This window comes from Tamandua tetradactyla, chromosome 1 (genome assembly GCF_023851605.1).
Source record: "Tamandua tetradactyla isolate mTamTet1 chromosome 1, mTamTet1.pri, whole genome shotgun sequence".
Classification (NCBI taxonomy): domain Eukaryota; kingdom Metazoa; phylum Chordata; class Mammalia; order Pilosa; family Myrmecophagidae; genus Tamandua; species Tamandua tetradactyla.
This window is the reverse complement of record NC_135327.1, coordinates 11,514,256-11,540,112: the sequence shown is the minus strand read 5'-3', so window position 1 is coordinate 11,540,112 and position 25,857 is coordinate 11,514,256. Positions and strand designations below refer to the sequence as shown.

The 25,857-nt window shown below is 45.0% G+C and overlaps 1 long non-coding RNA gene across 1 annotated transcript in view; it reads right to left on the bottom strand.

Annotated features, from left to right (window-relative positions):
* Window positions 1-16,058: 16,058 nt before the first annotated feature.
* LOC143683491 (uncharacterized) overlaps window positions 16,059-25,857 on the bottom strand; it is a 38,099-nt gene continuing 28,300 nt past the window's right edge. Inside the window, exons 5-6 of the long non-coding RNA XR_013175475.1 lie at window positions 19,286-19,337; window positions 16,059-16,202 (exon numbers count right to left, since the gene is read on the bottom strand). This is a non-coding gene — a long non-coding RNA (uncharacterized LOC143683491). The remainder of the gene's footprint in view (window positions 16,203-19,285; window positions 19,338-25,857) is intronic.

Sequence of the window (25,857 nt, the reverse complement as noted above, 5' to 3'; positions counted from 1 at the left end):
TTTCTATCAATCGCTGATTTCCTGTCTCTTGGTTTGTTCTCACGGCAGCCGTTCAGTCCATTCTCAGTCGCTACCGGCAGAGTTCACTCCCACTGCAGAGACCTGACCCAGGAGACAACCCCAGATCCCAGCCCACCGCAGCCTCTGCTGCCAGGAGAATATGGGCATGGTGGCCCCTAGCCCATGATGGGCTGTGAACCCGTGACGCCATCCCCATGCCCGCCTAGGGTGGGCAGTGCCAGCTCAGCAATCGCCTTCCCATCAGATAGAGCCCCAGGAGGTCAGCATCTTGAGATGAAAATTCCAACATTGCCAGTTCCATTCATTCTTCAGTCGATAAATATTTATTAAGTACCTATCATGTGCCAAGCACTGTGCAATGCTTTGAAAATAAGACGGAAAGCATACTGACCTCCTGGAGTTCAGTCTGGGTGGGGAGACAGAAAACAAAACAGAAAGCATCAGGGATGATTAAAAGTGCAAAACAGGTGACTGCAGCAGACATGGCTGGAAGGCGGTCAGGGCATGCATCCTGTGGAGGTGGCCGGGACTGCGCCGGGGTGACGGTAGGAGCCAGCCTGGGGGACCTGGCCGGCTGAAGGACCAGGGCTGGGTGGCTGGAGCTCAGGGAGTCAGGGGGAGTAAGGCCACAGAGTCCAGGCAGGCAGGCAGCTGACATATCATGTCGCACCTGACAAGTCAGCCAGAGGAGCTTGGATGGTCTTCCGAGTGTGACAGGGAGGGACCAGAGCATTGTAAGGGAGATGTTCAGGAATAGCATCTATGCCTATTAAGGAACAGCATCCCTAAAAATCCTTGTTTGCCTGAACCTCACAATATGGCCTTAAATGGAAATAGGGTCTTTGCAGGTGTGATTAGTCCAGGTGAGGCCACACCGGAAGAGTCTGAGCCTGGTATCCTTCTCAGAAGGCCAGGTGAAGACCTGAGCACACACAGAGAAGACACAGGCAGAGATGGGAGCCTTGCTGCCACAAACCAAGGAATGCCAAGGAATGCCAAAGGCCACCAGAAACTGGGAAGGAGCCTGGAAGAGGTTCTCCCTCAGAAGTACCCGAAGGAACTGGCCATGCTGTCACCTTGAATTGGGACTCTGGCCCCCAAAACTGTGAGAGAAAATGTTTCTAGTTGTTTAACCCTCCTGGTTGCTGACACTTTGTCTCAGTGGCCCTAGAAAACAGAAGGGAATAATGGCTGCCTTTACTTTCAACAAACATTTTATTTGTCCATGTGCCAGGCTGGCAATATAATTGGTGGGACCCAGTGCAAAATGACAATGATGGATCCTTGTTCAAAAACTATTCAGAATTTCCAGATGGCCACGGCAAAGCATTACATCAAATGGGGGATACTTCCAAACATGTGGCCCCAAGGGACTGCACAGGTCAGGGTCCCAGCCCTGCCAGTGCAAAACTATATTAGCATTAATAAAGATTTCTATTTAATTCAATAAATATGCACTGAGGGCCTAAAGTAAGGCACACATGCACGAGGCACAGGGAGTACAAAAAGTGAATGATCAAACCAGGAAAGCCACCTGACCTGAATTTTTTCACTTAGATTCTCTCCACACACGAGGCCATCTTCACGTAACTGATGGTGGCCAAACCTGCAAAGGTTGATACCATCCATTGAATGGATTTGACTTGATTTCTTAGTAATGGTGGGAATAATTTTTGCACAGTCACCGTATGTCCTGCATGTATTTTATTTCACATAACACACCCTCCCCCTCATTAACAAGAACCATGCAAGGAAAGCATACCTTCTACCATTTCACATGGAAGAGTAAGCTAAAAAAGAAGAGAGTCAGGGTGGCCCATGGTGGCTCAGTGGCAAAATTCTTGCCTGCCATGCTGGAGACCCGGGTTCGATTCCCGGTCCCTGCCCATGTAAAAAAAAAAAACAAATACCATGTGAAAAGAAGAGAGTTGACTTTTCCAAGTTTGTACTCCTTATTGGTAAGTGATGGAGCTGGGATTTTAACCCAGCTTTCATCACATCCAGAGGCCTCACTCTCTAGGTCCATGGTCTTGCCTAATGGAGCCTGCGTGTTCAGGAGATTGTTCACCTAAGAATTCGGATGCAATCTTTAATAACCTTGATGATAACTAATGCTTATGGAAAGCTTACAATGTGCCAAGCCCTGCATGCAAGCCCTCTCTGCACAGAGTTTCTCATCTTTTCCTATAAACCACCTCCTTGGGAACGGATCAATATTTTCTCACTTTCCTGGTGCAGAGAGTGAGGCTCAGAAAGGGTAAGCAACTTGTTCAAGGCCACCCAGCCAGTAAGCGGTGGGTGGAGCTGGGAGTCAAGCCAACCTGCGTGTCTAGTTGGATTCCTGCCTCTCTGGTGCCTCTCCTTTTCCACTAAGGCCACTAAGTTCTTGCTGCTGTGGAGACTCAGGTCAATCGATCATTTTCTGCTTGGAAAAGTCAGAGCACAGAAGTCCAAGAAGCCATGCCCAGAGAAAAGGGCTGGGGCTTTGACCTGGTGTCAACACTGAAGCTGAAGATTGCTTCACACCCAGCCCATGAGGAACAGGAAAGTCTGACTTCTCCCCTAACCATGGGAAAGACTTCCTTTTCTAAATAAAGCAAGATCAGACCCATGAGTACGACATAGCGGGCCCTCTCTGCCCCAGCCTTTCCCTTTGGGCAATGGAGAGAGCTATCTTGAAAGAGGAAGATTTCTCACTCTTGGTTTTCTGACCGAGGATCTGAGGGACTTCCTTAAATAAAAGCACCAGGCAGGAAGGTTCTGGGGCAGGGCGTGGTTTGGAAAGGCATGGGCTCCAGCTCTGCAGAACAACCTTGCCAGGGTCACCCACGTCAGAACAGGAGGACAGAAAGCCTCACTGAGGAACTGCCCAGAAGAGAGCCTCGGGGACAGAGCAGGGACCTTTGGAGACCCCAGGTCCAGTCTCCTACCCGCTAACCACAGAAATCCACGTGGCCTGGGGAAATGGCATCTCCAGTCCAAGGGCCTATGTTGGGCCCTGGTCTGCTCTGGTAAGTTGTGTCCGGGAGTACTCAGCAGGAATCCCACTCACTCACTGTGGGAGCCGGCCAAGTGCACTAAGCGCTTTGGATCTACTAACCCCGATTTTCCTGAATTAATTGTCATAACTTGTATTGAAGAACAAATTAAAAAAAATAATAATGTGGAAATGCATTTCTTGGTCTCAGGGAAGTTGCAGAAGAACAAGAGCAGTGAGTGCTCAATTCAAAAGTGCAGAATTATCCGATAACACATCGCCCAACTGGATTTCTGAATCCGAAGTCTAAGTTTCCTAAAAGAAGAACTCCTCACCCTTTTAGACCAGCATTTTCCCATCCTCACCTTCTTAACAATGACTTGTCTCAGGGTCTGGAATAAGTCTGTCTTGAGCCCTTTCATCTCTAAGAATGTTTATCTATTGCCTCTAACCTGCGGGCTTCAAAACGGTTGGGTCCACACTTCCTCCTTTCAAAACCTCGTAGAGACTGCTTCACTTAGAGGGCAAAAGAAAAGTCTGAAACAAGCCAACTCTTACCATCTTTATAAGAAGGCTCTTCTTCCTTCTGCTTTAGTATATGAAACTGTTTTAGTATCCTATACTGCTTATAGTATAAAAATAAATTATCCTTATCATTGAAATATTTTACTAGAATATGTTTTAGGTAAGAGTCCCTCTTAATTTATTTTTACTTAGAATGTGAGTCCTTCCATTTTACATAATCAGTAAAGTTTACTGTAGCACACTTTAAAAAGCTATCACTTATTGATAAGTTTCAGTCCTTAACAGAAAATGATTGATGCATGTTGTGGCTAAGAGTATTGGGTGGGAGTCAGTCTGCCTGGGTTTCCAGTTGGAGTCAGTCTTTCTGACCTGTATGAGAAAGGTAGGGATGGCCCCTACTTCATTGGCTGACCGTGAAGATTAGATTAGATAACACTGTGGCACATAATAGGGGCTCCACAAGTGCTGACTTTTGTATGAATCCCCTTTTACAATGATGGAAAGTTGAGCTTTCAGAAGCTGAGTGACTTGACCCAAATCATACTGCTAGTAAATCATGGAGAGAGACTTCCAACCCAACCCCCTAAACCCAAAGTCCACAGTCTTAACCATCACACCTAACATCTGACTGTCATGGCGTAGCATGAGTGAACCTCAACCATCTAGCAGAGGGGAGGACAGAGCAGAATCTGAAGGACCACTTCCAGCCCCTAAGCCCCAAAAGGCCTTGGGTCACTGAGTGTTAGCCCCTCTGCCCTGATGAGGATTAATGTTCCAGAAGCCACATCAGTTGGCAGGCCAACCATGCTTGCTTGCCTTGAAGATTGCCCTTTTATCACTAATGTCACATTCTTTAGTGTATCACTACTGAGAGAATGAACCTATTCCCTCTGAGAGGCAGGAATCAGGCAATACAATGAAGGAAAGGCACCCTCAGAATCCAGCTCAACACTGCTTCAGGCAACAACACTGGGCAGAGCCAAAGTATGAAGTTAAATAACTTGCCATCCTTGGAAGAGAGACATAAAAGATCAAACACATATAGTCACCAAAGTATTTACTCAGCTGTACTTGATCACAGGATGCTATGGGAGAACAGAAGAAGAAATGAATAAGCCACATGGGCTGAAGAGCTTAGGGAAGGCTTCCTGGAGGAGTTAACATGGGCAATGGATCTAGAAGGATGAAGAGAAATTGGTCATGTTGAAAAAAAAAAAAAAAGTGAGGCATGTACCAATACAGACAGGGGGATCTGAAGGTCGTAGTGGGGTATGGTTAAGGAATATCCATCATTTGCATCCTTAGTTAGTCATTAATTCAAGAAACATTGATGAGCACCCATCAGATACTAAGCCCCGTGCTAGTTACTAAGAAAAAAAATCTTAATCTAACCTCTGGTACCTCCCAGTATAGGTGGGAGACAGACCTGTGAACTGATCGTTATAAAAAGTGTTGGAAATGTGAGAAGGGTGTTTCTCATGTATGGGGCTGAGGATGGGGATTAAATCTGCAGATGGAAGAAGGAGAATGGATCTGAGTTCTGCTTATGCAGATGGACTATGCAAGACTCTCTGACTGGTTATAGTCCAGGGTAGGAGACAGGTAGACATCTAAGAGCCTGATGGATCTCCAGCACAGGCATTCGATAAATAGTGATGCCATTTCCAAGAGGAGGAAATGGAAGAGGGGAATATGTTTGGAAAGTTGAAACCTAGCCTAGCTTCAGAATCAGCTTTTTCAATATGTGGGCCCAGAAAGCACTTAGACTAGACGGTCCTTGAGAACAAGAATTGGGATTGCGACATCTTGAAGATCCTGCCTCCACACCTAACACCCATCTGTACACAGTAGGTGCTCATGAGCCCTGATAGATTGACTCATCCTACCCACTCTGGGCTTCAGTGCAATCTGACTCAGCTCTGCTCTGCAGAGCCCTTAGCGTTGAAGGCCAAGTTAGCTGACCCACCTTCATCCACACCCCAACTGGGGGCACCAGAAGCTTCCTGTGCAACTCAGAATGACACAAAACTATTTCTCTTTTCAAAAACTGTAATGCTTCCAAGATTGAAAGTGCGGAATGCTTGTGCAGCTATAATCTCAGCAAACATCTGCTACCTTTGTGTGGCAAGCACAGTCTCTTTAGAATACTGCCTTTGATTTCGGGAAAAGACAAATCAGGCTGCGTGTTTTTGTTCTGAATGCATCTCATCACAGGAGGAAATTTTCAGCAGCCTGGAATTCTGAATGTATGAAAAATGGATTTCTTTTTAAAACAAAGAGTTCATGGTAAAGAACCAGCAAGGTTCCTGAAAGAGATGAAGCCTGTTCCCTATTCCTGTCCCTTTCCCTCCCATCTCATCTTTTTCTGGATTCTCTAAGGTCCTTCTCTGGAGTTGAGTCTATCTACACTGCCACTGTCTGATCTGCAGTGGCGGCTCTTCTGGCCTCAGATGGTTGGGTCAGATTGGCGGTGGCCTGGGTCACCTCTCTGTACAAGTGTGAGCAACAGACTGAGCCATGGGCTCTCCTGGCTGAGGTCAGAACTCACACATGTTCAGTGTCTGGATGCGTCTGTAAATAACCAAAGTAGGCACGTGTTTGCACTGCCAGGCAGGGCGTCTGGCATGCAGCCCCTTACTTTCACCACCCACTCGGAAGAATTTGGTGTAACTTCCCCAGAAGCAGTCAGGGGAGAGAAACATGCTCTGGCGAGGACATCGGGCTGACCTGTGTTCGGCTCCTCTCCACACTGCCTTCTGGCTGAGAGATCCTGGGTGGCCACTTCAAACTTGCTGGATCTCAGTTTCACTGTGTATGAAACAGAGGAACAGTAAAACCCACCTTGTCAGGAGCTGGCGGGCGAAAGCACGTACAGCTGATTCGCAAACAGCAAAACAAAAGGTACATGTAGGATGACCAACCATTCCGGGTTTCCTGGGACAGAGGGGTTTCCTGGGATGTGAGACTTTCAGGCTAAAACCAGGAGATTCCCAGGTATATCCAGACTGTGGATCGCCCAAGGTGTCTCCCAAATTTAGCACAGCCTCGTCATCACAGGGGTAAGGACGAAGGTCATCGAAGGGGGGGGGGGAAATGCGTTTTCTAGAAAAATGTATACCGACTGATTCATTAAATAAAATACTCAGAGAACTTAATGAGATGGTTAATCAGGAGGCTTCTTTATTCTACTTTAGTCCTCATTCAGCAACCCCTCCACCCCCTCCCTGAGTCAGTAAAGCTTAAATAATAAATTAATGGCAACCATGCACCTCCAAAATTGATTTCAGATTTCCATCTATTACATAAATATCTATATCACTTCATTTTTGCTGTCTAACAAACCTCCCCAAAGCTTCGTGGCTTAAAACAACAGTCATTTATTTAGTTCACGATTCTGTGGATCAGCACTTCAGGCTGGGAGCAGCTGGGCAGCTCTCCTCGGCTGGGCTCACTCATGGGTCTCCCTCCAGTCAGCTCCTCCGTCAGCTGGGGACTGGCTGGTCGATGATGGCCTCAGCTGGGCAGCTTGTCCCTGTGCCACGTGGTCACCCAACAGGCTAGTCTTGTTCACGTGGCGCCTGGGCAGGACTCCGCAAGAGAGTCACAGCATGCAAGGCCTCTCGAGACTGGACTCAGGGCTGGCACAGCACCACTTTCACTGCATTCTATCAGCCAAAACCAGCCACAAGGTATGCTCAGATGGAGAGAGGAGAGCCAGACTCCATCTCTTGATGGCACGTGCTCCAAATATATAGGAGGGGATGGAGGACGATGGCAATTTTTATAATTTGCCACAATGTCTTTGTGATTTTTTCATAAAGCATGGAAACAGTTATTTATTCTCTATAGTGATCCATTGCCTCATCGTTACCTTCCTCAAAGTCTCTCAAGCCAGAAATCTTGGAGTTCTCCCAATCTGTCCCTCTCCTGCTCCCTCTATATCCAACCAGACACTGGGCCCACTTCTACCTCCTAAACACCTATTGATTTGCTCCTCTCCTGTCCATCTGTGCTCCAGGGCTCAAATCCCAGGACGCATCACCCCTCCCTGGAATGACAGTGGCATCATCCCCTATCACTCTGCCCCTTGCTTACGGAGCCAACATCCAGCCTTCTTTCGATTCCTCAAAAATGCAATCTCAGGGCATATATACAGCCAAGCCCATTGCTTCTCATCCACTGCTGACTCTTTGCATGACCAGATGCCTCACTCATCAAGTATCCCCTCTGATGTCATTCTTCAGAGAGGCCCTCTCCAATGCCATCTGCAAATGCTTTGTGTACAAGTTTGTTTTCATGCTTATCCTATCTCTCCCAACTGGAGTGTAATCTCCATGAGAGCTGAGAGCCCATCTTTCTTATTCTCTGTGTACCTCTATTACCTAGAACATTATGCTCAATAAAAGTTGGTTGAATCAATAAATAGATGAATGACATTATCAAAAATTATCAAATATTCCATAAACCCACAACTTCTCTAATAAAAGAAATTATCAAAGAAAACTGCATGTTTAATTAAATCAGAATAAAGATTGATGACCACTTCGGACTCTGTTAGAGCCCTCCCTATCACCTCCATACACAAGAAACGGAGTCCCTCAGGGATGCTTTGTCTCAGAGATCACCTGAGAGCCCTTTCCCAGCTGACACTTCATTATATCACCTTAACCGTGGTGATAAAAAGAATCAGGTTCACCTCTTACTAGGAAAAGCACGTTTCCTCACTCACAAACCTTAATAGGAAAGAAAAGGTGCTCAAGTGCCTTGATAATGGCCTGATCAAAACTTGACAGCAATGGAGAAATTAAATTGGGATTTAATGAGGTCTAGAATTAGTCCTCTAGAGAACCAAAGCGTGGGAGGCGGGCACACAGGCATCTAACTGCCTGCAGGCATCTTTGCTCAGATGTCCTACAGGCTCTCGAGCTCACTGGGGGCAAGGCCAGGTTCCCCATCTGTGTCCTTCCACCCGCCCAACCTCACCCTCTGTCCACATCCTCAGGGCCTCTGAAGGGGCCACCACCCTTCCAGCTGCTAAGTCAGAAAGTGGAAGTCTGCATTGACAACTCCTTTTGCCTCAACCCCCACATCCTATTGAGGTTGCCTCCTAAGCCCACATTCTGTCCCCATTTCCGTTGCTCCCACTGAATCCAAACAGCGGTTGTCTCCTCAGTCGTCTCCACAATTGTCTTCTCGCTGGTCTCCCCACATCCACTCCGGCAGCCTTCGTTCTTCCGATAACAGCCGGAATGATCTTTCCAAAAACCAAACCAAATCGTGCATCACAGCTTCTTAAGCCTCTTCTGTGGCTCTCCATATTTCTGAGAATAGAAGCCCAGTCCTTGCCTTAGACTGCACAGCCTGCCCAGTCTGCCGCTGCCCTCCCCCCACCCCCAGCCTTGTCGCTCACTCTGTGGCTCTTCAACTTCCAGATTTTCAACCAAATGACCGACTTTTAATCTCAACCCTCCACAAAGCCTTCGCACAGGTTGTTCCCCTTGCCTGGAACACTCTCCCCACCACCAAACACCAGACATCTCCTAACCACGCTCCAGATCCCTGTTGTTTGACTTCCTTGAGGAAGTCTTCTTTGGCCATCTGGTCTGGGTCACGTCCTCATAACTATTATGAGTATGTGAGCCCTTATCTCTATAGTTGTGACTCTTTAAAGTTATCATATATAGTTATGATCTCATATAGTCATAGACTCATTGGTGTGACTCAATGATTATCATTTCTCTCTCCCACCAAACTAAACTGGAGGGCAGGGACTTGTATCTTTTTGTACTGATTGTATCCCCAGTGCTTTGTACAGTGATTTGCACAGAGTAGAAGCTCAAATCACTAAATGAACAAATGAATGAGGACTTGCTATTCTCGGGTGTTGGGTTCACCCTGCAGGAGCTGGGAAAGCTCCAGAGTTTAGAAATCCTCATGGGAGATGGGAAAACTGGATGAGCAAGGAGTGAAAAGTAGAGGAAGTAAATCTGGAGTTGTTGAAAGATAAGAACTCTATGTTGAAATCAGCCATTGTTTCCATGTACCCTGCAAGGATCCATTATAATTTATATTTTTCTGCACCAACACAGTGCTTAATTGACTCCCAATCCTTTCTGGATGAATGGAACATTCAACTCATCTCTGAGAATCTTAGGCTGTGTCCTGGATTCCTAAGAAATTGGGGCGGGGGACGTGGGGGTGGCTCAAGGGAATAGGCTGTGTTTGCCGTTGTCATTGTGCCGAGGAGTTGAGACCTGCTAAGAGCCAAAGGATATCTTCCACCACCCACTTTACTCATTCCCAAGAATACACACACACATTCATACAACACACTCACTATGGGAAAGAAACAAAGCCATTTCCAGACTGCTAGATCAAATGGTCCGGAATTTCCTATCTGTCAGCAGATATTACAGTCAGCTTTCACTACGCACTAAACACTCTGCTAGGTGCAAGGAACACAGCATAGAATGAACCTTTGGGCCCAGAGCCAGTCCTCAGGGACCTCCAATGTTGTGGGTGCTGTGACTTTGAACGAACATTCCCACTGTGCTGGAATCAAAGCTGAGCGAGAAAGGAAGGGGCCTGGGGTAGTGCAGAGGTGCACCTGGTCGGGCCGTGGAGGTCAGCAGAGGCTTCCAGAGGAACTGATAGTACAGCTGCAGCGTCATAAACCCTCAGGGCCTCAGCTTCCTCATATGCAAATTGGAGACAAAAGTCCACCTCTCAGGGTGGTTGAGAGAATTACATTTAAAATCAGGATAATGCTAGCTAACACTGGTGATCACTTACTCTGTACCAGCCACTGAGCTGAGTGTGTCTTGTATATTGGCTTGTTAAACCTTATCACACTCTGGAAAGTGGGTTCAAAATATTATCCCCATTTTACCGATGAGTCAACTGAGGTTAGGAGGGTTAGGACACCTGCCCAAGTTGCTGGTGACCCAGGTCTGTGTGATATCATGCTTTGAGGTAGAGTATGACCTTGAAAAGCACTCAACACAGAATGAACTATCAATGAATTTCAGTTCTCTTTCTCCCCCTGCCCCTCCTCCCGTTCCTCCAAAAAAGAAGAAAAACAGCACAGATCCATATATATGAGACTTAAGCTGGTTTCTCTGGTTTCCATAAAGCCAGTTTAACTGTACCGTAGTCTTCTATAGAGCCTAGAAAGGGGAAACCAGAACGTTGAGAAATATTCCCACCTCAAGAACAAAAACCCCAATTCAGGAGCCTATCTGTGGCCTTGACCCTTGCCCAGGAGAGGCCCTGGGGAGGAAGGTTCCAGGCTCTACTTCCCCTGGGGTCAGAGGTCAGTGGGTTTCAAGCCTGATTACCAAAGCATTGCAACAATGCTTTCCTAAATTTGGTTAAGCCCCCAAGGTGCTTGGAGCCTGATCCCCCCACCCCCACATTCTCCTGTGGCTTCTGTTCTATAAGATGCAATACCAGGGCTGCTGGTTTCTCCTGAGGACTTGCCACTGTCCCATCCACTAATGCATCGCCTCGTTGGCCCAGCCCCGCCTCCCATGCCCAGCCCTTTCACTGTTGTCCAAAGGTTGACTTCACAGATGATTTATTCATTTACCCATTTGCTTTATTTATTCACTCAGTATTGGGGGCCCTATGTGCAAGGTATGTGCCCATACATTTATCAACTCCCCATTGTGCTGATATTCCAAGTATGTGTGCAAAAACAATCAGAGGAGACCTGACTTTCGGCCAGTTACCGCATCATTCACTTGACTGTGAGCACATGCCTACAATTGTCAGCCAGCCCCCTCCCTGCACTTGATCCTGAAGTCATATGAGAGGGAATACATGGCACAGCTAGGCGGAAGCCATGGGGATTGCTGGCCCTCCCTTTGTCAGCTTAGCCCAGCTGAGAATGCTGAGAACAATCAAGATCAGACTCCCTAGTCAATCCTGGGACTGCTGGTAGACCCTGTTCCCAGCAGGTAGGGACCTGCTTGTTTTCAGCCTGCAATGGCAGCAAACCTGATGGACACTGGGCTGCAGGGCGTCCTGAGCTGAGATACCTCTAAGAATCAGTTACTATGGCCACCCTTCCGATGGCCCCAGGACGCACTCCTTGTCCAATAGACCTCCCTGCACAGCTGGCCTGACCAACTCAGCAAAATAATCACATGCACAGGCTTCAAAGCCAGCCAAACCTTGGGTCAAAGCCTAGCTCTTTGTCACTTCTTAACTGAGTGAAATTAGACAAATTGCTTCATATAATTCTTAATTTCCCCATCTATAAAATGGGGGTGGTAATAATGACAGTAGCACCTACTTCAGAGTGTTTATTGGATGATGACATGAGATAATGCTTATAGAGGGTTTATCCCAGGATTTCCCAACTTAGCACTATTGACATTATGGATCAGATCATTCTTTTTTGTGTGAGATTGTCCTGTCCTGGGCATTGTAGGGCATTTAACAGAATCACTGGCCTCCAACCAGTAGATCCCAGTAGCATACCTGACCTACGACCCCAGCTGTGAGAACAGTAAACATTCAGAACGGTGCCAAAAGGTCCCCTGGGAGGCAAAATCATCCCAGGTGCAAAACCATCGATTTAACCCAATGCTCAGAAAACAGAATACAATCTATTTAAAATACACTGTCAATTAATGTTAGCCATTATTGTTTTTGGCGGCCAGGTCTGGCATGCTTATTTGGCCCCGGCTCCTGTCCAGATCTTGCCAATCCCACCCCCTGAGTTTTTTTCCTGAGCCCAGTTTCCTATGTACTAGCAGGACCCTGACTCAAGATATTTGGAATTATGGAATGGTCAATAGCTTGGCAGTGCCTAGAAATGTGTCTGCTATACCATTCTGAACAGGTAAGACCTGTGCCTCTGGGAATATCATAAAAGAAAGAGAATGGGGAGGGGGAGAAGGCAGTGGAGTCAGGACAGGAGTTACCTGAGGCAGTTTGTGACTAAGAAAAAAAGTGGAAATCAATGTTGAGAGGACTCAAGGGCACTCGGAAGACGACACCATTCAACCTATGTAGTAAGACGTGAAAAAAGTAAAAAATGATGATATACAATTGGCATTATCAACAGAAACTTCTTGATTGTAGAAGTATTCTAAAGAAAAAATTGTGTTTATTGATTAAAAAAAATAAAAGTGCCTAGTGCATTATTTGCACATCGTTGGCCTTCAGTTAAGGTAGTCTAAAACTATCATCACTTTATGTGTTTTATGTCAGAGAGAATTCTGGGTCAGACTACACTGGTTCAGCATCCTAGAATGTCAGAGTTGGGAGGGATCATAGAGACGATCTGTTCCAATTTTCACTTTATAGCTAAAGACATTCACACTAAAACAGGGGAAGTGGATTGTGCAAAGTCACACAGGGAGAACCTGGCAACAACTGGAAATGGAACCAGGTTTTCCAGACTCTGCAGGTGAGTGCAATGCATACAGGCATCCACACCTGGGCCAACTCTGCCCTGAGCCCAGCACGCTCAGCTTACCTGGGAGTTGGACTCAGCAACTGAAAGGGATATGCGCAGCTGCATCTACCTGTGTGGTTTTAAGTCACCTTCTGCCTTCTGCCCTTGGCATACCCCAAACTATAATCCTCACCCCTCTTGTTTGCTCCCCTGAGATCCTAGCCTCACTTCCATTGTTATGTTTCTGTCTTCCCCCTACTCTCCTCCCCTCAAAGCCTAGTCAAGCTTTATCAGTTTTATTTGCTCCTAAGACAGTAGCCTGACTCCTTGTTATTTATTTTAGATTCTCTTCTTTAACAACAACGACTAATATGCATTGAATGCTTAATATATTCTAAGCATAGGCATTACCCATCTGCATAATTATAGGCATATTGTCCCCATTTTATAGATAAAGACTTTTATAAAAATACATGAGCATGCTAAGTCTCGCGTGGGAAAGGAGAAAATGGGTTAATATAGCATGGAAACACTAACAGATTAAAACACTAGCTGTAGAGAACATGGTTGTCCTAGAGTTATAGAGGAAGGTGGTGGAAGAAAGTGAACTAGTTAAGTCTGAAGCCTGGTGGGAAGTGGCAGCCGACAAACACTTTCTGGGAAGAGAGCTAACTTCAAAGAATTATGCTTTTCCCTCCATGTTTGCCAAATGTGGAGTCATTGAGTGGAGTGGAGGTGGCAGTGGTGCTAGGGTTCCCACATCCCACTCATACCATGGCCGGGCTGTCCTTTATCCAAACAGGTACCCAAGTCACAGACAGGATAAGGAGCTCTGGACTCCACCTGTCTCGACACTGGACCTCCAGCTCCTGAACCACTTCTGGCTAATCCATTTGCGGAGTTGTCCAAGGCTATGACCCACTTTCCACAGGGCTCCTCCCCAGACGAGCTTCCCTTTGGACCTTCTCTTTGTCCTGGAGTTCCTGCAGCCTGCAGGCACCAGCACCGCCTGTTCTGGACAGCTCCACCCAGCCCAGGCCTCACCTGGGCTTGTCTGGGCCTCCACCTTCCCCTTTCCCTGCTCAGCCCAAGTCTTCTGGCTCTGTCTGCTCTAGCCCAGAAATGTTTCTCTCATTTGGGCCTTTATAAAAATTGTCCTGCCTGATTCAATGTCTGCCCTCCTTCCATATACTGACCTCTCAAAAATGCAAATCAGTTCATATAATGTCCCTGCTCAAATACCTGCTATGGATCCCCATTTCCTACTGGATAAAGCCCAAGCCCCATATGTTGGATGCCACACCCTGAGAAAGAATGTATCAGTCCAGGATCTACTCTCCATTGTGAATCAGGAGACAACAAGGTTGCTTAAAGCTCAGCACCAAGGCTTCCAAGCATTTGATCTTATGCACAATAACCCTTAAATCTTAGAATCTTATATCTATAAGCTATCTTCAATCAACTTACCCCTCCCAAGTCTGATCTTGTCTTGACTGCTACAGATGACAGAGAGCCCCAACATCATGAGACAGTCTATTCTTCTGGTCATGTCCTTTTTATCATGGGCTCCTAGAAACTTAGACTCATAATACACCCCAAAAATGATGACCTTCCATCCAAAGCAAATGCTTCTCTGCAGCAAACCAACAAATAACCTGATTAGTTCTCTTGTAATACCATAGATTTGCTGTAATTGTTTTTCTGACCAAAATGCAGGATTTTGTCTCTTTCCCAAATAAACATCTTTTGCTGTACAAAATAAGTTTGGATCCTGAATTGTGCCACCAATGTGATATTCCACCCAGCTCTTTCCAATAAAAAATTTGATCCACCTACCTAAGACTGCAAATTCTGGAACAAGACCACCTGAGTTAAAATGTCTTCTCTGCCTCTTAAAAGCTGAGGAATTTTGGTTGAGTTACTTACTTTCTCTGAGCCTCAGTTTTCCCATCCATAATGATGATGCCTACCTCCTATGGTTGTTGTGAAGATAAAATAAGATCATGTATATATAAATTACTAAGCATCCTGTCTGGCATGTATAAAAGCTCAATAAGCTTTAGCTCTTATTACAATTAATGCCTCTGTGATGTCAATGATGGTTTCCAAACTTTTATGTCCTAGAATCCCAGTGTTGAAACAAAGCAAAAGCAGTATTGTTCTGGTGGCAGTCTGAGTGGGTCCCAGAGCAGTCTCATTGCCTCTGCCTTGCCCTTTCCTGCTCCTCCTCCTTGGTGGCCCCTGAGACACCCCATTGGAACCCTAGGACTCTGTCCAATACTGTTTGAAGATTTTATTAAAATTCTCCACCAGAGAATGCAGGTCACGTGTTTTAGCTTCCTATTGCTGTTCTAACAATCTTAGTGCCTTAAACAACACAACTTTGTTATCTCACAGCTCTGGAGTTCAGATGTCTGACATGGACTTACTGGACCAAAATCAAGGTGCCAGCAGGTTGCATTCCTTTGGGAAGCTCAAAGAAAGAATGTTTCTTTGCTTCACCCAACTTGAAGAGGCTGCCCAAATTCTTTGACTCATGGCCCTCTTCCTCCATCTACACAACCAGCAAGGAAGCATCTCTCTGACCTTCCTTCCATCATCACATTCCCTCCTCAAAGTTTGCCTCTATACTTACATTTTTCACTGTAAAAATCCATGTGATTACATTGGACCCACCCAGGTAATCTAGGATAATGTTGTTATTTTGGGGGCATATGATTAGCAACCTTAATTCCATCTCCTTCTTTTGTCATGTAACCTAACATGTCCATAGGTTCTGGGGATAAAGATGTGGACATCTTTGGAAGGCCACCGTTCTGTCTACCACAACATGTCACTAGAAACCAGCCCGGATTGATTACCCAATATTTGAGGGATTCAAACATCCTATTCTCCTCACTACAATATCTTGCAACCCACTGTTCTCTATTTTGTTCTTAATTTTAGCATGAGAATCTTTGACAAATGTCTGCTGCAATCAAGAAACAGGTAGGATTACCCAGACTTACCAGATATGGCACTTGGCTCAGGGTTATTAGTTGCAAGCAACAGAGACTGTGTCTTTTGTTTTGATAGGATATTTTATTAGAAGACATTTACTGAGCGGTTATTATGGAGACTCTGGAAAGATGGAGAATTGGCTTAGAGTCATACAGCCAAGAACAGAGTAGAACTAGTTACTGCTACTGTTCTGCTCCAGTGTTTCAGGATGTGCTTCCAATCCATCGGCATAGACAATGGGCTCTGCCATGAGCATTACTGCCACTTCTGCCCCTGGAAATGCAATTTTAACAAAATTGACTCTCCGCTTACTCTCCCTGCTCCTTTGCATTTCTTCAACCCAACTTCGAGTCAGGTGTGACTCCCTCTCACCAAACCTAAAACACCTGTGAGAGACACTGGGCAATCAAGCATGTGGCATTTTCAGTTTTATGGTGGGAGATAAGATCCACATGTCACCAAGATTCATAAAGGGGGAAATTCCCCCAAAAGAGTAGAGGTCCAAATGGTGGGGAGAGAAAAAAAAATTACAAATATCTACAATACCCAATCTAGGAAGCTTAGTTTTCAAAGGAGAAATAATGAAATTTTGGAAATACTAGTTTTTAGTGAACCTAGCAAGCCTCCAAACGATTCCTGCTTCCCTTTTTAAGTGCACATAATTCCTACTCTTTTTTAAATAATCATTTCTAGCACATTGTCAGAGACTGGCCTTGAGCCCATAATTTCTAGAATCCAGGTTCTGAAAATCAAGACAAGACATGCCCATCCTTAGTCTTCTGGCGTCTCTCTCCCTCCCAGTTCTTCAAATATGACTGACAGCAATTCCAAAAAGACGTCTGCAAGTTCTTTCAGGACTCAGGGCTGTAATTCATGCTGGATTGGAGACTTGAATTAATTAAGAGCAGTGAGTTATGCCTTTCGCCTTTCTCCTATCTTGAGTTTCAATCTTCCCAGACTGAAGGCCTTTGCCTTAATGAATTGAACAGCTTAGCATTCTCTCTGATAGCTGTCAGAATTATGCCACCTTCCTCATGTCGTGGCCTCTGCCTTCTCCACCATCTACCTTCACACAGCACACGAAAACTTCTTTTTTAAAAATTTTCAGTGGTTGTTCAAAGGTCTTGGCTCCTCTTGAGTTTAGTCTTTCTGACACAGATCTTACAAACATGTCCTTCCCACAGGAGTTTGGCTGTATACACTTTCTGAATATCCGTGTTTCTAAAACCTAAACCTTCAGAGAAGATGTGATGGAGTCACATTGCTTTCTAACTCATCTCTATTAAGACCATACAATGGAATGAACATGGATGTTGGGATCAGAGTCCCAAGAATTTGAATCCCACCTTCAACTCTCACTACCAGTGTACCCTTGGGCTCAATCTCTCTGACCCTCCATTTCTTTATCTCTAAAATTAGTGTAATACTATCTACTCAGCAACATAAATCTCTACAACTAGGTGTTGTTTATGGCAGCCTCTTGTTGATGTACTTTTATTGAATTGCTCTTGGCCACTTCCCCTTCAGTCTACAGCGCATTTTGATAGTCTGAACTCAGTTTTCACATCTTTTAAAAACAGTTGAACAACCTGGGTTCATTTCCTGGTGTCTGTCCTTGTTAAAAAAAAAAGAGAGAAAAACAGATGAACAGCCCTGCCGTGATCAGGATGGCATGGTAAGATGCTTCAGGGCTCTGTCTCACAGAACCTTTGAACACCAGCAAGAACTAGCAGAGACATCTTTCTCAGGGAGCCTTGGTCCCAGTTCCAGAAGGAGGATCATGGCCCTCAAGCTCCTGTTGGGAGTATATCTGGCCCAGTCTTTCTGGTGGTGACCTGAGGGACTCACCGTCTTAGAACTTGCCCTGCATGTACAAGACGGCACAGAATTCTCCTCCAGAATGCTGTGGGAGTAGAGTCAAGTTGTACTGCTTCAGGCAAGAGATGTCTGGCTCTGGTACATACAATGCAGTGCCCAGAATCATGAGGAAACTGTTTCTTAGGGAAGTGGGGACATTTGTAATCCTGTAAAGAGGGAATTCTTAGGCACGTGTCCCAGACAAGAGGCATGGGCAGAAAGGATCAGAGGGGCCCCTATACTTTGGCCTAGAGCTGTACTCATGCAATCCGTTCTATGAATAAGGCTTTAAAGGGGAGTACTTGCACAGGTCAATCCACAAAGACTGGGAAAGACGTTTTCTTTGTTTTCCTTCAGCTTTTGTTGTTGTTATTGGTGTCAGCTCTTGGCATTCAAGGAAAACTCAATTATAACACTAGCTGGATACAAGCTTATGGAACCCAGAGTCTAAATTCCAGTGATAACACATTAAAATATCAAAATGTAAAGGTTTCAACAAAAAGTTACAAAGCATAAAAAAAAAAAAAACAGGAAGTGAAGGCCCAGGAAAAGGAGAAGACTAAAGTATGAGAAATCACCAGTAAGAAGGACCAGACCTGGACATAACAGACAAAGACTTTTAAAAATAGTCCTAAATATACTCAAGGAGATAGAGGAAAACATGGACAAAGAACTAAAGGAAATGAGAAAATGAGAGATGAACACAAACAGAATATCAATAGAGAGATGGAAATTATGAATGGGAACCAAACAGAGCTGAAGACCACAGTCACAGAAATTTAAAAGTCCCTAGGAGGGCATCAACAGCAGATTGGAGTTGACAATAGAAAGAGTCAGTGAACTTGAAGATAAAACAAGCAAAACCTTTCAGTCTAAGGAACAGAGAGGGAAAAGAATGAAGAAAAGTAAACAAAGCTTGAGAACCTGCAGGACACTATCAACCATACTTTATATGCATTGTAGAAATCTCAGAAGGAGAAAAGGAGAGCAAGGGGCAGAGAGAATATTTGAGCAAATAATGACTGAAAACTTTCCAAATTTAATGAAAGGCATGAATATTCACATTCAGCATGCCCAACAAACAGGATAAACCCAAATAGTTTCATGTTGTGGCATATTATAATCAGACTGTTGAATGCCAAAGATAAAGGGAAAATTCTGAAAACCATAAGAGAGAAGCAGTGTGTCAAAAGTGCTGATTTCTCATCAAAAACCATGGATGCAAGAAGGCAGTGGGATGGCATATTTAAAGTACTGAAAGCAAAAAATGTTCACCCAAGAATTCCAATGTGGAAAAACTATTTTTCAAAAATGAGGAAGCAATTAAGACCTTCCAAGATAAACAAAAGCTGAGGGAGTTTATCATCAGTAGACCTGCCTTACAAGAGATGCCACAGAGAGGTCTGTAGGTTGAAAGGAGAGGACAATAGACAATAGATCGAAGGCACGTAAAGAAATAAAAGAACTCTGGTGAGGATGCAACATGGGAATATAAATACCTGTTCCATTATATTTCTGGTTTGCAACTCCTCTTTTCACTTCCAACAGTATCTAAAAGACAAATGCATACAATGTATTGATAGGGCGAAGCCAGCAACTCTGATTCAGTGGCAGAGTTCTCTGCCTGCCATGCCAGAGACCCAGGTTTGTTTCCTGGTGCCTGCCCATGTGAAAAAAAAATGTAATGATAAAGCAGTGATTATGGACTCATAATGCATAAGCAGGTAATTTGTAATAAGAACTACATAAAAGGTTAGGGGACAGAAGAGTATAGGAACATAGTGGATGTATACTATTGAAGTTAAGTTGGTATCAAAGCAAACAAGATTGATATTAGATTTAGGATGTTAAACTTAAGCCCCATGATAACTAACTGTAAAGAAAATAGCAGAGAATATGCAAGCTCATAGAGACAGAAATTACAGTATAGTTGGCCAAGGGCAGGGGAAGTGGGCAGTTAATGTATAACAGTTATAAGGTTTCTGTTTGGGAAGATGGGTAAGTTTAAGTAATGGAAGGTGTTGGAAGGACCACAATATTATGATTGTGATTAATTCCATTGAATGATGTGCTTGGGAGTGGCTAAGTGAGAAAAATTTATATTGTATATATGTTGCCACTGTTAAAAACAGAGAAGAAAGAGCAACTAAAGAAACAATGACAATTAAATGTAGTATATGATTCTGGATGGGATCTAGCAAGGGAGGGGAAAAGGTATATTAAAAATAATATAAATAAATTTCATATTATTGAGACATATGAAAAATTGGAATAGAGACTGTAAGCTTTAAATCAATGCTAATTTGCTTGAATATGATAATTTCACTTAAGATGGCTACATAAGTGAATATCCTTGTTCTTAGGAAATATGCATGGCAGTATTAAGTGTTTAAGGAATATCATGCACACAATCATCACTCAAACATTCAGAAAATGGGTTGATGGATAGACAGACAGATAGAGAGGCACGATGTTACAGCAAAAAATGGCAAAAATGTAAAATTGTTGGATCTGGGTTTTGGGGGGCTATAAGTATGTTGGAGCTCTCTGAATGGAGTTTGCATTATTTTGTGACTTTCTAATAAGTTTGGACATCTTTCAAATCAAAAAAATTTTTTAAATGTTAAAAAATAAAGAATAAAAAACAAACGAGCTGATTCCCACCAAATATGTAGGGTTCTTAGAAATAGCCCAACTAAAATATAGGCATATGACACACACGATATTCCCTTTGGGGGTTCAAAGGACATTTCAAATTTAAATAAAATCATCCACCACCCCTAAAGTGTGCAAAGCCATGGGAAAGTTGTTGTAGGACCTTATTAAATAAACAAGTTGCTTAAAAATTATATTGCCAAATTCATGGTTCCATATGAAACATAGCGATTTATCGACAAATTTTAAATAATGGGTAAAGGGCCAGTGATTATGTATTGTTCGTTGCCCAATCAGCGCATATGAGGATTCTTTATTGGGTCTAGGAGCCAACTCCTCCTGTTCAGGTTAGGAATTCCCTCTTTGTATTCTTTATTATCAATAGCACCAGTGTCACTCCCTGTTAGTTTTATACCTCCCACTGTGAGAAAAAGGTAGAAGTCCTGAATTAACTCAACGCCATGTGTCTACGGGATCTGCTTGTCTGGAAACAATATAAACCGCCATGTGTCTACAGTTCCCTAATACCACTATTTAATGCTGATGACATCATTACTCACAATGTTGCATCATCCATCGTGCCACCCATGAATATGGTTTCCAATGATCCTCCCAAAGGATGTTACTAAGTTTTGTTAATGACCACAACAAATGTGTGTCTTGCCCAGAAAATGGGAATGATAATTCATTTTCTGGCTATGTCAAGTTTGTAGAAGTGCATAGAAAGGACATCTCTCAACCATGCATTGAGTTATTTAGGTCATATTACTGCAGTCCTATAGTATGGTCTCTTTCAATGTTAATGACATCACTGCCATCCATCGCAGCCACCAGCAGGGAGTACAGGTGAGGGGTCCCAGTCACACAAAGAATATCTAAATCTGTGTCCACATGACTTAAGACTACTCAGAAGAGCACAACATCTCACATCCATCAGAGGCAAGAGATGGCATTGATGAGAAGGGCTCATTGGCCATTGCCACAGCCCTTGGGATAGATCAGCATGGTCACCTCTGGAGGACTGCCTGATGCATGGTGAGGGAACTGTGGAGGGGTTAAGGTGACTGCCCTGGGAGTCAGCACTGAAGTTTGCAGAGAGGTCAGAGGAGAGTGCTAAGGGGTGAGGTTTGAGAGGCCAACAGGAATCAGAACTCGGCAGGGTCAACTATAAAGTTACTGGAGGATGGGCATGCCAAGTATCAGGAATGATGCATGGGGAGACATGGAAGTACATCCAGGATACATCAGATGGTTCCTTGTAACTGAAATAACATGCATTTATAGAAAAGTCAGGAAAGAAAGCTGGACATAAGAGCAAAGTCCAAGTTAATATATTGGACTTAATATATTGAGGTAGGGAATTTGGACTTTATTCCATAAGCCATAAAGACTTTATGTAGGATCTCAAGTAGGAGAGAGAGAGTTGGCTGCATCATGGGCAGAAGTAGGGTGATGGGGGTCAACCCAGTAGAAGGGGAGGTTGGTAGGTAAGAAACCAAGTAGGAAGGAGGCTTTTTAAGTAATCCCATAGGAGATGGACAAGTTATCTTAACACATATCGTGGTAAGATAACTTACCACAATGTGTGGTAAGTTGCAGAGGCAGGATGTGGTAACTGATGCACATAGGAGAGGGGGTCAGGGAGGAGTCCCAGATGACTACTAATTCGACCTGGTGACTAGGTCAAGGGTGGTGTCGTTCCTGAAATAAGGAATAGAGGAGGAGGAGCACGTTTGGCAGGCAAAAGGATCCATTCAGGCTTGGGCTTGTTGAGTTTAAGGAGTCTTCAGGACACAGAAGGGGAGGTTCCAGAAAGCAGGGAATACATTTGAAGTCATGAGTGAAGTCTGGCCTGGAGAGGGATGTGGCAGAGTTGGACCCCCTAGAGAGGTTTCTGGAGTGAGAAGGGGACTGAAAGAGGAATCGGAGAAACACCAAGATTTAAGAAATTATTACAGAAACAAATCAAAAGTTAAAATGCAGGCAATCCAGGGATGGCAGTCCATCATTCAAGTATTAGAAACCACACCCAGTTTCTTGGCTGGATTTTCCTAACCAACTCTCTTCCACCACCACCCTCATGTCCTCTTTTCTTTTCCAATGAAGAGTAAGACATAACTTGTTTCCTCACCACAGTTATATTACTAAACAAAAGCGCTCTGGAGCCTGGCACAGGTACCCTCCTGAGTCAACAAAAATGAGCACAGCTGGTGGGTTTATCAAAAGTTGACTTCAAAAGCATGGCCTGAGCCTGCAGTAAGTGAGGGTCAATCAGTCACCACTACTAAATGTGCAGGGAAAGAGCCCCAGAGCCAGAGCTTAGACTCCTAAGCAGGGAGGTGGGAAGCCCATAGCTATACTTGTGTCTTCCCCATTTTTAGGTGGAGAAACACAGGCCAGGAGATTGGAAGGGTTTTGTTCAAGGTCAGTAGGAAAGAAAATTAACCAAACCACTTGACTACATCAGTGTGGCTAAATTTTCTGAAGCTGTTAAAATGTCTTAATGACCAGAACATTTCCAAAATTTCCCTCCCAGTGCAGCCAGGCACCTCTGGCCTAGCTCAGGAACTAATGAGTCTGCACTTCCCCCAGTTCCTTCAGAAGCACCTGGAATAGAGACACAATCCTGGTATGGCATGGGAGATAGAGAAGAGGTAGAAGTCATTATCTTTATGGACTCTTTGGACTGTGGTTGCCACTTATACTGTCCCTCCGTGGGGCCACCAGGCTCTTCACTTGTCCTGGTCAGAGGCTTTGGACAATTTAATGATTGTAAGAAGTCTCAAGGAGGGACTCTAAACATGTCTTGTAAAAGTGATCTTTCTCCAAAGGGACTTGCGTCGGGATGCTCTCCCCTGAAAACAGCTGCACCTACGTGAAAAGTTCAATACCTGATGTCCCCTCCTCAGGTCTCATCCTGCTTCGGGCTTTCCTCCTCACAGCTGCCAAAAGGATCTTTCTGAAGTGTCCATCTGAACACATCACTCTCTGCTTGGGAACTCCTAGGACCCTTCCTACCTACAAGGAACTAGAGTATTCAAGACCCTCCTCCAAGCCACCCCAGGTTGATCTTTCAGCTTCTCCTGCTGTCATGCCACCCAGGTTCTCCAGAGTTCTGCATTCAGTTCCCTGAATACATCACATATTTTCATGCCCCAGTGACCTTGCAAATACTGTCTGACCTACCATTTTCCTTATTATCCATTGTTTAAAGCTCTGTTTATTCTTATTTGTTTAAATACCATGTATCTAGATCATAAATTCCTCAAGAACAGTGACTGATATCTTATTCACCTTCCTATCCCGGGCACATAGTGCAGGATTTGTCAGCGTGGGAGAATGAATGCCTATGTGCCAATCAGACCCCCGGCACAGCTAGGAGAAAGGGGGTGCTGCGAGCATGTGAATAAAGCAGGATCAGTCTCCATGTGAGTTGCCACAGCGGGGTGTGGGAGAGGGTAAAGTCCGTGGGGTTACCCATGAAATACCACAGCAGCCATGCTCCCCACTCAGTGGGGAAATCTACTCTCCCAGGATGTTGCTTTGCCCACCAAAGAGGAAGGAGACTAGAAACATCTCCTCCATCAATTCCTCCTGAAAACTCTAGTCATGGATAGACCCAGGGAGTTTAGAAGCCCAGGTTATAAAGCCAAGGTTGTGTAGCTCTGGGCACATTGGGCAGAGGAGAGAGTCCATTGAATAAAAAGCTGGGGTGGACACTTTCCCGGGCAGATTACAGGAAGCAAAGCTCCGTAGGAAAACCATCAGTGGTCCATGAAGTAAGCTTTGGGTAGGATCATAAGCAAAAGCTGGGGATTTTCTACAAATAAGGGTGTGAGACCAGATGAAGGTGAGCAAAAGGCCAAGATATCTTCATCGAGATGTCAGGAAATCATGGGCTATAGAGGGGACGTGTCTCCAGAACATCACCCTTCCCTTGGCCACTCTAGCCCGGGGTTTCCACCAGCTTCACAGTGGTGTGAAATGGGAGCTTATGCAAGACCCCCACAGGACGTCACGAGTGGTTTTTTCTATACCGGTTTTCTCCAAGTTACCCATATAGGTTTGTCCTTTTAGAATAGGGGCTCAGTCATTCTCTACCAACATTTTTGTTGTTTTTAAAAAGCCCTAAATTGCACAGCCTCTTCAGTTATTGTTTAAGCATCCCTGAGCTGGGCGCCTCCCACTCGACCCTTGGAAGTATGGTTCGGATGTCACACGGAACATTCCTCCAGTCAGCATGTATTTGTGGGCACTTACGTGCCAGGTACTAGGGACATCATAGTGAACAAGACATCCCGGCCTCCTAGTTTATAGTCTAGTGGGAGAGGGATTCCTGACAAGCACCCAGAACCTACAGGACAGTGCACTCCGTATTGGGGGAGCAAAAGGGCTGCAGAGACACAGGGAAGAGGTATCGGCTCTAGCCCAAAGGGGTCAAGGAAGGCTTCCTGGGGGAATGATGTCCATGCAGATACAGCCCATTAGGAAATGCGAAAGAGAAATAGAAAATGGAAATGTGCTCCAGACAGGATGAACTGGGGAAGCACATCTATAAAATCCTGGCAGTGAGAGGGAGTGACCTATCAGGGAAACCTGAGAAGGGCAGATCTGAGTGTGGACCTAGGATGGCTAGGTCCCCCGTACAAGTGTCACTAAGGAAGCAAACAGCAAGCTGGGAGCAGAGCCCGGGACTGGCCTCCAACTGATGCTCCATCCTCACCTAAGCTGCAGGCTCAGAGGCAGCCTCACCCAGGTCCCCAACCCAGCCCCTCAGACTCCCCACCCCCCACAGCGGCCTTCACCACACAATAATGTAAGGAGAGCCCCAGCCATCAGCAGGGCCATTTCTTTCCCTCTTCTTTGCCCTGCCTGGCTTCTAGCACTGTGGTGGAGACACTCAGCTGGGGCTGCCATCTCCTACGGGCCCAGATACTGGGGTAGGGGTGGGGGTAGGAGACCTAAATAAATACCCACCTGCCCAGGTCAGTGAGAGAACCTCTCGTCATCATCTGGACCAAAGAAGAGGCAACTGGCTGCATTTCAGTGTCATGGTGTGGGGCATGTAATGCGTGTGGGTCCACAGAGCGCTCCAGGCAGGATCAGCCAGCGGCGACTCCCCAGGGGCGTGGGACACAGAGATCCAGAGTGCGGAGAAGAGCAAAGCTGCTCCAACAGCGTATTTTAGTTCACAGACATTTTGATATTTACCAAGCATTTATTGTATTCCAGCCTTCTGCTACATACTCTAATTTTTATCACGAAGTTGGCATCTCACACAGCCCTCCAGGATAGCCAATACACCCCCATTTTTCAGATGAGAAAACTGAGGCCCAAGGAGGTTACGCTTGCTCAAAAGCCACTTCCCCAAGTGACAGGAAGAGGATTTAAATTCCAGTCTCCTGCATTATCTCAT